The 12775-nt window shown below is 42.0% G+C and overlaps 7 non-coding genes across 7 annotated transcripts; all 7 read right to left on the bottom strand.

Annotated features, from left to right (window-relative positions):
- Window positions 1-1224: 1224 nt before the first annotated feature.
- On the bottom strand, window positions 1225-1303 carry LOC127676950 (small nucleolar RNA SNORD115). Its single transcript, XR_007976357.1, has one exon. It is a non-coding gene; the product is annotated as a small nucleolar RNA SNORD115 (small nucleolar RNA).
- Window positions 1304-3062: 1759 nt separating this feature from the next.
- Window positions 3063-3141, bottom strand: LOC127676693 (small nucleolar RNA SNORD115). Its single transcript, XR_007976128.1, has one exon. It is a non-coding gene; the product is annotated as a small nucleolar RNA SNORD115 (small nucleolar RNA).
- A 1760-nt stretch (window positions 3142-4901) lies between these two features.
- LOC127676967 (small nucleolar RNA SNORD115) lies at window positions 4902-4980 on the bottom strand. The gene has a single exon (XR_007976373.1). It is a non-coding gene; the product is annotated as a small nucleolar RNA SNORD115 (small nucleolar RNA).
- A 1758-nt stretch (window positions 4981-6738) lies between these two features.
- LOC127676689 (small nucleolar RNA SNORD115) lies at window positions 6739-6817 on the bottom strand. The gene has a single exon (XR_007976126.1). It is a non-coding gene; the product is annotated as a small nucleolar RNA SNORD115 (small nucleolar RNA).
- A 1757-nt stretch (window positions 6818-8574) lies between these two features.
- LOC127676996 (small nucleolar RNA SNORD115) lies at window positions 8575-8653 on the bottom strand. Its single transcript, XR_007976402.1, has one exon. It is a non-coding gene; the product is annotated as a small nucleolar RNA SNORD115 (small nucleolar RNA).
- A 1757-nt stretch (window positions 8654-10410) lies between these two features.
- On the bottom strand, window positions 10411-10489 carry LOC127676906 (small nucleolar RNA SNORD115). The gene has a single exon (XR_007976314.1). It is a non-coding gene; the product is annotated as a small nucleolar RNA SNORD115 (small nucleolar RNA).
- A 1755-nt stretch (window positions 10490-12244) lies between these two features.
- On the bottom strand, window positions 12245-12323 carry LOC127676688 (small nucleolar RNA SNORD115). Its single transcript, XR_007976125.1, has one exon. It is a non-coding gene; the product is annotated as a small nucleolar RNA SNORD115 (small nucleolar RNA).
- Between the last annotated feature and the right edge of the window lie 452 nt (window positions 12324-12775).

Raw genomic sequence — 12775 nt, 5'->3', positions numbered from 1 at the left:
GTCTAAAGAAAGAGACGCGTGTATTCCATATTCAAGGTTCCAGGATCATATCCTCCCCCCTCAAGGTTTATCTTGTATACTTGCAATCACTGGGAAATGCTCTTACTAAAATTATGGAATTTACAGATTCCCATGGGACAGGGAATTTGGACTGCAATAGGTCCTTTTGTGATAAGGTTTAATGGATTTCCATGTCAGTTAACACAGGTTCGCAAGGTTGCAAGGAACTTTCCAGCAATGTTGTCATGAGTCACAGTGGCATTAGGTTCAACAACACAAAGAATACCCTGATACCACCTCAGTAAATTAGCTCAATCTTCTGGGTGATTCGACACTGACCTGTAGTCAGAGTAGAAATGATGTTTGGGGAGGAAATTTGGTAAGAAAAGGGACCATAGTTGAGGAAGTGAGCTACAACTTTTAAATAAAGTCTACTTCCCTGTTGCGTGATAGTTTTACCTATATTGCTGAAAGGTGTGCCAATTGGGAGCAATTCATGTGGACACCAGCAGTAGTGTTGATCACAGACTGGACTATATGTCTTTCATTCATCAATAAGGCAAAGCTCTGTACTCAGTTCCTCTAGTGTCATGGGAAAAGAGAATTCTACAAAGCAATGGATATGGGTGATGATTCAAGGCCACTATATAGAAAACATTGGTGGAGACTACAAATTTGGGTATGTGCCAACCTCCTCTACACATGAGACACAGCTCATGATGATGTGTGAAATATTATTGGGTTTTTCAAAAATTATTTTACTTCTCTTAATCATTTTGTGTCCAGGGTGGTCCTTACTCAGAATTAAACTCTCTTTTCTATGCATGCTTAAATTTTTCCTACAATGTAAAACTGGAGAATGAGTGAGAATTTGATTCCATGCTCTTACAAACATGTCTTTTGGAAGGGAAGGAATGAGTCAGGAACCTTCCACTTACCTGTGATCTGTGATTTTCTGGCTTCCCAGAAGGCATGGCAGATGACTGCAAAAGAGTAGAAAGAAATGGTCATCAGCAATGTGTTGTCCTCGCACACTTGCACAAAAATAGAATGCTACACTCGGTGCTTGTTGGCCTGCACTTCTATGCAACCAAGCGTCACTATGAGTGTCCAGGTTTGCTCTCATCAGAATCAGGAAAAGTGCCTCTGAGGACTTCAGGAAAGGTCCCCAAGTGATCCCCAAATAGTAAAAGGACCACGGCTTTGAACTCTGTAAACTTGGTTGGGCCTCAGCGGAATCCTATTGAGCATGATTTTTATGTCATCACCTCTCTTCATGACATTGCGCTGTCATCATAGACCCAGGAGTAGAGTGACAGTAGCTATTTGTGCTTTTATATCTGCTATCCACATTGTTACCTGGCTAAGGAATACTTTCTCAGCGTTGAGAATGGTCACAGGTATGTGGGTTAGTTTGCAGAGTAGAAAGCTCCTCAAAGGAGGCAAGGGGTCCCTGCCTGGAAAATTTTTTGAATAATTTCTCTAGAGGAGGAAAGAGCAAGCTGTCAAACCCCTGGTTGACACTCCTATACATGAAACTTAAACCTCAGAGTAATTGTAGGAAATCTCTACATGAATAAGACCTTCACAGTGGCACCCCCGGGAAGCTGACTCTAAGATTCTGACCACTGCCTGTACCACAAATTTTCATGGCTTTCACTTTATGAGGTAAAATTGGCACAGAGTTCCACTCATTTCACACGAAGACTTACTGCGTCTTGTGGACGCAATCTCCTCACAACGTATCACTTTCATGTAACTATGTGTAGGAGACAACTCTCAGGTTGAAGCCCCTGAATCCTAAGAATAGGTCTACAAAAGGTCATTACAGGATCTCGAGTCTAAAGAAAGAGACACGTGTATTCCATATTCAATGTTCCGGGATCATATCCTCCCCCCTCAAGGTCTATCTTGCATACTTGCAATCACTGGGAAATGCTCTTACTAAAATTATGGAATTTACATATTCCCAGGGGACAGGGAATTTGGACTGCAATAGGTCCATTTGTGATAAGGTTTAATGGATTTCAATGTCAGTTAACACAGCTTCCCAAGGTTGCAAGGAACTTGCCAGCAATGTTGTCATGAGTCACAGTGGCATTAGGTTCAACAACACAAAGATTGCCCTGATACCACCTCAGAAAATTAGCTCAAGCTTCTGGATGTTTCTACACTGACCTGTAGTCAGAGTTGAAATAATGTTTGGGGAGAAAATTTGGTAAGAAAAGGGACGATAGTTGAGGAAGTGAGCTACAACTTTTAAATAAAGGCAACTTCCCTGTTGCGTGATAGTTTTTCCTATATTGCTGAAAGGCTTGACAATTGGGAGCAATTCATGTGGACACCAGCACTAGTGTAGATCACAGACTGGACTATATGTCTTTCATTCAACAATAAGGCAAAGCTCTGTACTCAGTGTCTCTAGTGTCATGGGAATAGAGAATTGTACAAAGCAATAAATATGGGTGATGATTCCTGGCAACCATATAGAAAACAATGGTGGAGACTACAAATTTGGGTATGTGTCATCCTCCGCTACACATGAGACACAGCTCATGATGATGTGTGAAATATTATTGGGTTTTTCAGAAATTATTTTACTTCTCTTAATCATTTTGTGTCCAGGGTGGTCCTTACTCAGAATTAAACTCTCTTTTCTATGCATGCTTAAATTTTTCCTACAATGTAAAACTGGAGAATGAGTGAGAATTTGAGTCCATGCTCTTAGGGACATGTCTTTTCTAAGGGAAGGAATGAGTCAGGAAACTTCCACTTACCTGTGATCTGTGATTCTCTGGCTTCCAAGAAGGCATGGCAGATGACTGCAAAAGAGTAGAAAGAAATGGTCATCAGCAATGTGTAGTCCTCGCACACTTGCACGAAAATAGAATGCTACACTCGGTGCTTGTTGGCCTGCACTGCTAGTCATCCAAGCTTCACCATGAGTGTCCAGGTTTGCTTTCATCAGAAACAGGAAAAGCGCCTCTGAGGACCTCAGGAAAGGTCCCCAAGTGATCCCAAATAGTAAGAGTACCACGGCTTTGAATTCTATAAACCTGGTTGGGCCTCAGCGTAATCCTATTGAGCATGATTTTTATGTCATCACCTCTCTTCATGACATTGGGCTGTCATCATAGACCCAGATGTAGAGAGACAGTAGATATTTGTGCTTTTATATCTGCTATCCACATCCTTACCTGGCTAAGGAACACTTTCTCGGCTTTGAGAATGGTCACAGGTAAGTGGGTAAGTTTGCAGGGTAGAAAGCTCTTCAAAGGAGGCAAGGGGTCCCTGCCTGGAAAGTTTTTTGAATAATTTCTCTAGAGGAGGAAAGAGCAAGCTGTCAAACCCCTGGTTGACACTCCTATACATGAAACTTAAACCTCAGAGAAATTGTAGGAAATCTCTACATGAATAATACCTTCACAGTGGCACCCCCGGGAAACTGACTCTAAGATTCCTACCACTGCCTGTACCACAAATTTTCATGGCTTTCACTTTATGAGGTAAAAATGGTACAGAGTTCCACTCATTTCACACGAAGACTTACTGCTTCTTGTGGAAGCAATCTCCTCACAACGTATCACTTTCATGTATATATCCGTAGGGGACAACTCTCAGGTTGAAGTCCCTGAACCCTAAGGATAGGTCTTCAAAAGGTCATTACAGTATCTCGAGTCTAAAGAAAGAGACACGTGTATTCCATATTCAAGGTTCCAGGATCATATCCTCCCCCCTCAAGGTTTATCTTGCATACTTGCAATCACTGGGAAATGCTCTTACTAAAATTATGGAATTTACATATTCCCAGGGGACAGGGAATTTGGACTGCAATAGGTCCTTTTGTGATAAGGTTTAATTGAATTCCATGGCAGTTAACACAGGTTCCCAAGGTTGCAAGGAACTTGCCAGCAATGTTGTCATGAGTCACAGTGGCATTAGGTTCAACAACACAAAGATTGCCCTGAAACCACCTCAGAAAATTATCTCAAGCTTCTGGGTGATTCTACACTGACCTGTAGTCAGAGTAGAAATGGTGTTTGGGGAGGAAATTTGGTAAGAAAAGGGACCATAGTTGAGGAAGTGAGCTACAACTTTTAAATAAAGGCAACTTCCCTGTTGCGTGATAGTTTTACCTATATTGCTGAAAGGTGTGCCAATTGGGAGCAATTCATGTGGACACCAGCAGTAGTGTTGATCACAGACTGGACTATATGTCTTTCATTCAACAATAAGGCAAAGCTCTGTACTCAGTGCCTCTAGTGTCATGGGAAAAGAGAATTCTACAAAGCAATGGATATGGGTGATGATTCAAGGCCATCATATAGAAAACATTGGTGGAGACTAGAAATTTGGATATGTGTCATCCTCCTCTACACATGAGATACAGCTCATGATGATGTGTGAAATATTATTGGGTTTTTCAAATATTATTTTACTTCTCTTATACATTTTGTGTCCAGGTTGGTCCTTACTCAGAATTAAACTCTCTTTTCTATGCATGCTTAAATTTTTCCTACAATGTAAAACTGGAGAATGAGTGAGAATTTGAGTCCATGCTCTTACGGACATGTCTTTTGTAAGGGAAGGAATGAGTCAGGAAACTTCCACTCACCTGTGATCTGTGATTTTCTGGCTTCCCAGAAGGCATGGCAGATGACTGCAAAAGAGTAGAAAGAAATGGTCATCAGCAATGTGTTGTCCTCGCACACTTGCACAAAAATAGAATGCTACACTCGGTGCTTGTTGGCCTGCACTGCTATCCAACCAAGCGTCACTATGAGTTTCCAGGTTTGCTCTCATCAGAATCAGGAAAAGTGCCTCTGAGGACCTCAGGAAAGGTCCCCAAGTGATCCCCAAATAGTAAAAGGACCACGACTTTGAACTCTGTAAACTTGGTTGGTCCTCAGCGTAATCCTATTGAGCATGATTTTTATGTCATCACCTCTCTTCATGACATTGGGCTGTCATCATAGACCCAGGAGTAGAGAGACAGTAGCTATTTGTGCTTTTATATCTGTTATCCACATCCTTACCTGGCTAAGGAACACTTTCTCAGCGTTGAGAATGGTCACAGTTATGTGGGTAAGTTTGCAGAGTAGAAAGCTCTTCAAAGGAGGCAAGGGGTCCCTGCCTGGAAAGTTTTTTGAATAATTTCTCTAGAGGAGGAAAGAGCAAGCTGTCAAACCCCTGGTTGACACTCCTATACATGAAACTTAAACCTCAGAGGAATAGTAGGAAATCTCTACATGAATAATACCTTCACAGTGGCACCCCCGGAAAGCTGACTCTAAGATTCCTACCACTGCCTGTACCACAAATTTTCATGGCTTTCACTTTATGAGGTAAAAATGGCACAGAGTTCCACTCATTTCACACGAAGACTTACTGCGTCTTGTGGAAGCAATCTCCTCACAACGTATCACATTCATGTAACTATGCATAGGGGACAACTCTCAGGTTGAAGCCCCTGAATCCTAAGAATAGGTCTACAAAAGGTCATTACAGGATCTCGAGTCTAAAGAAAGAGACACGTGTATTCCATATTCAAGGTTCCAGGATCATATCCTCCCCCCTCAAGGTCTATCTTGCATAGTTGCAATCACTGGGAAATGCTCTTACTAAAATTATGATATTTACAAATCCCAGGGGACAGGGAATTTGGACTGCAATAGGTCCATTTGTGATAAGGTTTAATGGATTTCCATGTCAGTTAACACAGGTTCCCAAGGTTGCAAGGAACTTGCCAGCAGTGTTGTCATGAGTCACAGTGGCATGAGGTTCAACAACACAAAGATTGCCCTGATACCACCTCAGAAAATTAGCTCAAGCTTCTGGATGATTCTACACTGACCTGTAGTGAGAGTAGAAATGATGTTTGGGGAGGAAATTTGGTGAGAAAAGGGACCATAGTTTAGGAAGTGAGCTACAACTTTTAAATAAAGGCAACTTCCCTGTTGCGTGATAGTTTTTCCTATATTGCTGAAAGGTGTGCCAATTGGGAGCAATTCATGTGGACACCAGCAGTAGTGTAGATCACAGACTGGACTATATGTCTTTCATTCAACAATAAGGCAAAGCTCTGTACTCAGTGTCTCTAGTGTCATGGGAATAGAGAATTGTACAAAGCAATGGATATGGGTGATGATTCCTGGCAACCATATAGAAAACATTGGTGGAGACTACAAATTTGGGTATGTGTCATCCTTCACTACACATGAGACGCAGCTCATGATGATGTGTGAAATATTATTGGGTTTTTCAGAAATTATTTTACTTCTCTTAATCATTTTGTGTCCAGGGTGGACCTTACTCAGAATTAAACTCTCTTTTCTATGCATGCTTAAATTTTTCCTTCAATATAACATTGGAGAATGAGTGAGAATTTGAGTCCATGCTCTTAGGGACATGTCTTTTCAAAGGGAAGGAATGAGTCAGGAAACTTCCACTTACCTGTGATCTGTGATTCTCTGGCTTCCAAGAAGGCATGGCAGATGACTGCAAAAGAGTAGAAAGCAATGGTTATCAGCAATGTGTAGTCCTCGACACTTGCACGAAAATAGAATGCTACACTCGGTGCTTGTTGGCCTGCACTGCTAGCCAACCAAGCTTCACCATGAGTGTCCAGGTTTGCTTTCATCAGAAACAGGAAAAGCGCCTCTGAGGACCTCAGGAAAGGTCCCCAAGTGATCCCCAAATAGTAAGAGGACCACGGCTTTGAACTCTGTAAACCTGGTTGGGCCTCAGCGTAATCCTATTGAGCATGATTTTTATGTCATCACCTCTCTTCATGACATTGGGCTGTCATCATAGACCCAGATGTAGAGAGACAGTAGCTATTTGTGCTTTTATATCTGCTATCCACATCCTTACCTGGCTAAGGAACACTTTCTCGGCGTTGAGAATGGTCACAGGTAAGTGGGTAAGTTTGCAGGGTAGAAAGCTTTTCAAAGGAGGCAAGGGGTTCCTGCCTGGAAAGTTTGTTGAATGATTTCTCTAGAGGAGGAAAGAGCAAGTGGTCAAACCCCTGGATGACACTCCTATACATGAAACTTAAACCTCAGAGAAATTGTAGGAAATCTCTACATGAATAATACCTTCACAGTGGCACCCCCGTGAAGCTGACTCTAAGATTCCTACCACTGCCTGTACCACAAGTTTTCATGACTTTCACTTTATGAGGTAAAAATGGCAGAGAGTTCCACTCATTTCACACGAAGACTTACTGCTTCTTGTGGAAGCAATCTCCTCACAACGTATCACTTTCATGTAACTATGCGTAGGGGACAACTCTCAGGTTGAAGTCCCTGAATCCTAAGGATAGGTCTACAAAAGGTCATTACAGTATCTCAAGTCTAAAGAGAGAGACACGTGTATTCCATATTCATGGTTCCGGTACCATATCCTCCCCCCTCAAGGTTTATCTTGCATACGTGCAATCACTGGGAAATGCTCTTACTAAAATTATGGAATTTACAGATTCCCGGGGACAGGGAATTTGGACTGCAATAGGTCCTTTTGTGATAAGGTTAAATTGAATTCCATGGCAGTTAACACAGGTTCCCAAGGTTGCAAGGAACTTGCCAGCAATGTTGTCATGAGTCACAGTGGCGTTAGGTTCAACAACACAAAGATTGCCCTGATACCACCTCAGAATATTATCTCAAGCTTCTGGGTGATTCTACACTGACCTGTAGTAAGAGTAGAAACGATGTCTGGGGAGGAAATTTGGTAAGAAAAGGGACCATAGTTGAGGAAGTGAGCTACAACTTTTAAATAAAGGCAACTTCCCTGTTGCGTGATAGTTTTACCTATATTGCTGGAAGGTGTGCCAATTGGGAGCAATTCATGTGGACACCAGCAGTAGTGTTGATCACAGACTGGACTATGTGTCTTTCATTCAACAATAAGGCAAAGCTCTGTACTCAGTGCCTCTAGTGTCATGGGAAAAGAGAATTCTACAAAGCAATGGATATGGATGATGATTCAAGGCCACCATATAGAAAACATTGGTGGAGACTAGAAATTTGGGTATGTGTCATCCTCCTCTACACATGAGATACAGCTCATGATGATGTGTGAAATATTATTGGGTTTTTCAAATATTATTTTACTTCTCTTAATCATTTTGTGTCCAGCGTGGTCCTTACTCAGAATTAAACTCTCTTTTCTATGCATGCTTAAATTTTTCCTACAATGTAAAACTGGAGAATGAGTGAGAATTTGAGTCCATGCTCTTAGGGACATGTCTTTTTAAGGGAAGGAATGAGTCAGGAAACTTCCACTTACCTGTGATCTGTGATTCTCTGGCTTCCAAGAAGGCATGGCAGATGACTGAAAAAGAGTAGAAAGAAATGGTCATCAGCAATGTGTATTCCTCGCACACTTGCACGAAAATAGAATGCTACACTCGGTGCTTGTTGGCCTGCACTGCTAGCCAACCATGCTTCACCATGAGTGTCCAGGTTTGCTTTCATCAGAAACAGGAATAGCGCCTCTGAGGACTTCAGGAAAGGTCCCCAAGTGATCCCCAAATAGTTAGAGGACCACGGTTTGAACTCTGTAAACTTGGTTGTTCCTCAGCCTAATCCAATTGAGCATGATTTTTATGTCATCACCTCTCTTCATGACATTGGTCTGTCATCATAGACCCAGATGTAGGGACAGTAGCTATTTGTGCTTTTATATCTGCTATCCACATCCTTACCTGACTAAGGAACACTTTCTCGGCGTTGAGAATGGTCACAGGTAAGTGGGTAAGTTTGCAGGGTAGAAAGCTCTTCAAAGGAGGCAAGGGGTTCCTGCCTGGAAAGTTTGTTGAAAGATTTCTCTAGAGTAGGAAAGAGCAAGTGGTCAAACCCCTGGTTGACACTCCTATACATGAAACTTAAACCTCAGAGAAATTGTAGGAAATCTCTACATGAATAATACCTTCACAGTGGCACCCCCGTGAAGCTGACTCTAAGATTCCTACCACTGCCTGTACCACATGTTTTCATGGCTCTCACTTTATGAGGTAAAAATGGCACAGAGTTGCACTCATTTCACACGAAGACTTACTGCTTCTTGTGGAAGCAATCTCTTCACAACGTATCACTTTCATGTAACTATGCGTAGGGGACAACTCTCAGGTTGAAGCCCCTGAATCCTAAGAATAGGTCTACAAAAGGTCATTACAGGATCTCGAGTCTAAAGAAAGAGACACGTGTATTCCATATTCAAGGTTCCGCGATCATATCCTCCCCCCTCAAGGTCTATCTTGCATACTTGCAATCACTGGGAATTGCTCTTACTAAAATTATGGAATTTACTGATTCCCAGGGACAGGGAATTTGGACTGCAATAGGTCCTTTTGTGATAAGGATTAATGGATTTCCATGTCAGTTAACACAGGATCCCAAGGTTGCAAGGAACTTTCCAGCAATGTTGTCATGAGTCACAGTGGCATTAGGTTCAACAACACAAAGATTGCCCTGATACCACCTCAGAAAATTAGCTCAAGCTTCTGGATTCTTCTACACTGACCTGTAGTCAGAGTAGAAATGATGTTTGGGGAGGAAATTTGGTAAGAAAAGGGACCATAGTTGAGGAAGTGAGCTACAACTTTTAAATAAAGGCAACTTCCCTGTTGCGTGATAGTTTTTCCTATATTGCTGAAAGGTGTGCCAATTGGGAGCAATTCATGTGGACACAAGCAGTAGTGTAGATCACAGACTGGACTATATGTCTTTCATTCAACAATAAGGCAAAGCTCTGTACTCAGTGTCTCTAGTGTCATGGGAAAAGAGAATTGTACAAAGCAATGTATATGGGTGATGATTCCTGGCAACCATATAGAAAACATTGATGGAGACTACAAATTTGGGTATGTGTCATCCTCCGCTACACATGAGACACAGCTCATGATGATGTGTGAAATATTATTGGGCTTTTCAGAAATTATTTTACTTCTCTTAATCATTTTGTGTCCAGGGTGGTCCAAACTCAGAATTAAAATCTCTTTTCTATGCATGCTTAAATTTTTCCTTCAATGTAACACTGGAGAATGAGTGAGAATTTGAGTCCATGCTCTTAGGGACATGTCTTTTCAAAGGGAAGGAATGAGTCAGGAAACTTCCACTTACCTGTGATCTGTGATTCTCTGGCTTCCAAGAAGGCATGGCAGATGACTGCAAAAGAGTAGAAAGAAATGGTCATCAGCAATGTGTAGTCCTCGCACACTTGCACGAAAATAGAATGCTACACTCGGTCCTTGTTGGCCTGCACTGCTAGCCAACCAAGCTTCACCATGAGTGTCCAGGTTTGCTTTCATCAGAAACAGGAAAAGCGCCTCTGAGGACCTCAGGAAAGGTCCCCAAGTGATCCCCAAATAGTAAGAGGACCACGGCTTTGAACTCTGTAAACCTGGTTGGGCCTCAGCGTAATCCTATTGAGCATGATTTTTATGTCATCACCTCTCTTCATGACATTGGGCTGTCATCATGGACCCAGATGTAGAGAGACAGTAGCTATTTCTGCTTTTATATCTGCTATCCACATCCTTACCTGGCTAAGGAACACTTTCTCGGCGTTGAGAATGGTCACAGGTAAGTGGGTAAGTTTGCAGGGTAGAAAGATCTTCAAAGGAGGCAAGGGGTTCCTGCCTGGAAAGTTTTTGAATGATTTCTCTAGAGGAGGAAAGAGCAAGTGGTCAAACCCCTGGTTGACACTCCTATACATGAAACTTAAACCTCAGAGAAATTGTAGGAAATCTCTACATGAATAATACCTTCACAGTGGCACCCCCGTGAAGCTGACTCTAAGATTCCTACCACTGCCTGTACCACAAGTTTTCATGACTTTCACTTTATGAGGTAATATGGCACAGAGTTCCACTCATTTCACACGAAGACTTACTGCTTCTTGTGGAAGCAATCTCCTCACAACGAATCACTTTCATGTAACTATGCATAGGGGACAACTCTCAGGTTGAAGCCCCTGAATCCTAAGGATAGGTCTACAAAAGGTCATTACAGGATCTCGAGTCTAAAGAAAGAGACACGTGTATTCCATAATCAAGGTTCCGGGATCATATCCTCCCCCCTCAAGGTCTATCTTGCATACTTGCAATCACTTGGAAATGCTCTTACTAAAATTATGGGATTTAGAGATTCCCAGGGGACAGGGAATTTGGACTGCAATAGGTCCATTTGTGATAAGGTTTAATGGATTTCCATGTCAGTTAACACAGGTTCCCAAGGTTGCAAGGAACTTTCCAGCAATGTTGTCATGAGTCACAGTGGCATTAGGTTCAACAACACAAAGTTTGCCCTGATACCACCTCAGAAAATTAGCTCAAGCTTCTGGGTGATTCTACACTGACCTGTAGTCAGAGTAGAAATGATGTTTGGGGAGGAAATTTGGTAAGAAAAGGGACCAGAGTTGAGGAAGAGAGCTACAACTTTTAAATAAAGGCAACTTCCCTGTTGCGTGATAGTTTTACCTATATTGCTGAAAGGTGTGCCAATTGGGAGCAATTCATGTGGACACCAGCAGTAGTGTTGATCACAGACTGGACTATATGTCTTTCATTCAACAATAAGGAAAAGCTCTGTACTCAGTGCCTCTAGTGTCATGTGAAAAGAGAATTCTACAAAGCAATGGATATGGGTGATGATTCAAGGCCACCATATAGAAAACATTGGTGGAGACTACAAATTTGGGTATGTGTCATCCTCCTCTACACATGAGACACAGCTCATGATTATGTGTGAAATATTATTGGGTTTTTCAAAAATTATTTTACTTCTCTTAATCATTTTGTGTCCAGGGTGGTCCTTACTCAGAATTAAACTCTTTTCTATGCATGCTTAAATTTTTCCTACAATGTAAAACTGGAGAATGAGTGAGAATTTGAGTCCATGCTCTTACGGACATGTCTTTTATAAGTGAAGGAATGAGTCAGGAAACTTCCACTTACCTGTGACCTGTGATTTTCTGGCATCCCAAAGGGCATGGCAGATGACTGCAAAAGAGTAGAAAGAAATGGTCATCAGCAATGTGTTGTCCTCGCACAGTTGCACAAAAATAGAATGCTACACTCGGTGCTTGTTGGCCTGCACTGCTATCCAACCAAGCGTCACTATGAGTGTCCAGGTTTCCTCTCATCAGAATCAGGAAAAGTGCCTCTGAGGACCTCATGAAAGGTCCCCAAGTGATCCCCAAATAGTAAAAGGACCACGGCTTTGAATTCTGTAACCTGGTTGGGCCTCAGCGTAATCCTATTGAGCATGATTTTTATGTCATCACCTCTCTTCATGACATTGGGCTGTCATCATAGACCCAGGAGTAGAAAGAAAGTAGCTATTTGTGCTTTTATATCTGCTATCCACATCCTTACCTGGCTACAGAACACTTTCTCGGCGTTGAGTTGGTCACAGGTATGTGGGTAGGTTTGCAGAGTAGAAAGCTCTTCAAAGGAGGCAAGGGGTCCCTGCCTGGAAAGTTTTTTGAATAATTTCTCTAGAGGAGGAAAGAGCAAGCTGTCAAACCCCTGGTTGACACTCCTATACATGAAACTTAAACCTCAGAGGAATTGTAGGAAATCTCTACATGAATAATACCTTCACAGTGGCACCCCCGGGAAACTGACTCTAAGATTCCTACCACTGCCTGTACCACAAATTTTCATGGCTTTCACTTTATGAGGTAAAATTGGTACAGAGTTCCACTCATTTCACACGAGGACTTACTGCTTCTTGTGGAAGCAATCTCCTCACAACGTATCACTTTCATG

Source organism: Apodemus sylvaticus, chromosome 1, assembly GCF_947179515.1.
Source record: "Apodemus sylvaticus chromosome 1, mApoSyl1.1, whole genome shotgun sequence".
Classification (NCBI taxonomy): Eukaryota; Metazoa; Chordata; class Mammalia; order Rodentia; family Muridae; genus Apodemus; species Apodemus sylvaticus.
Note: the sequence above shows the minus strand (reverse complement) of the source record. Positions and strands in the feature narration are given on the sequence as shown.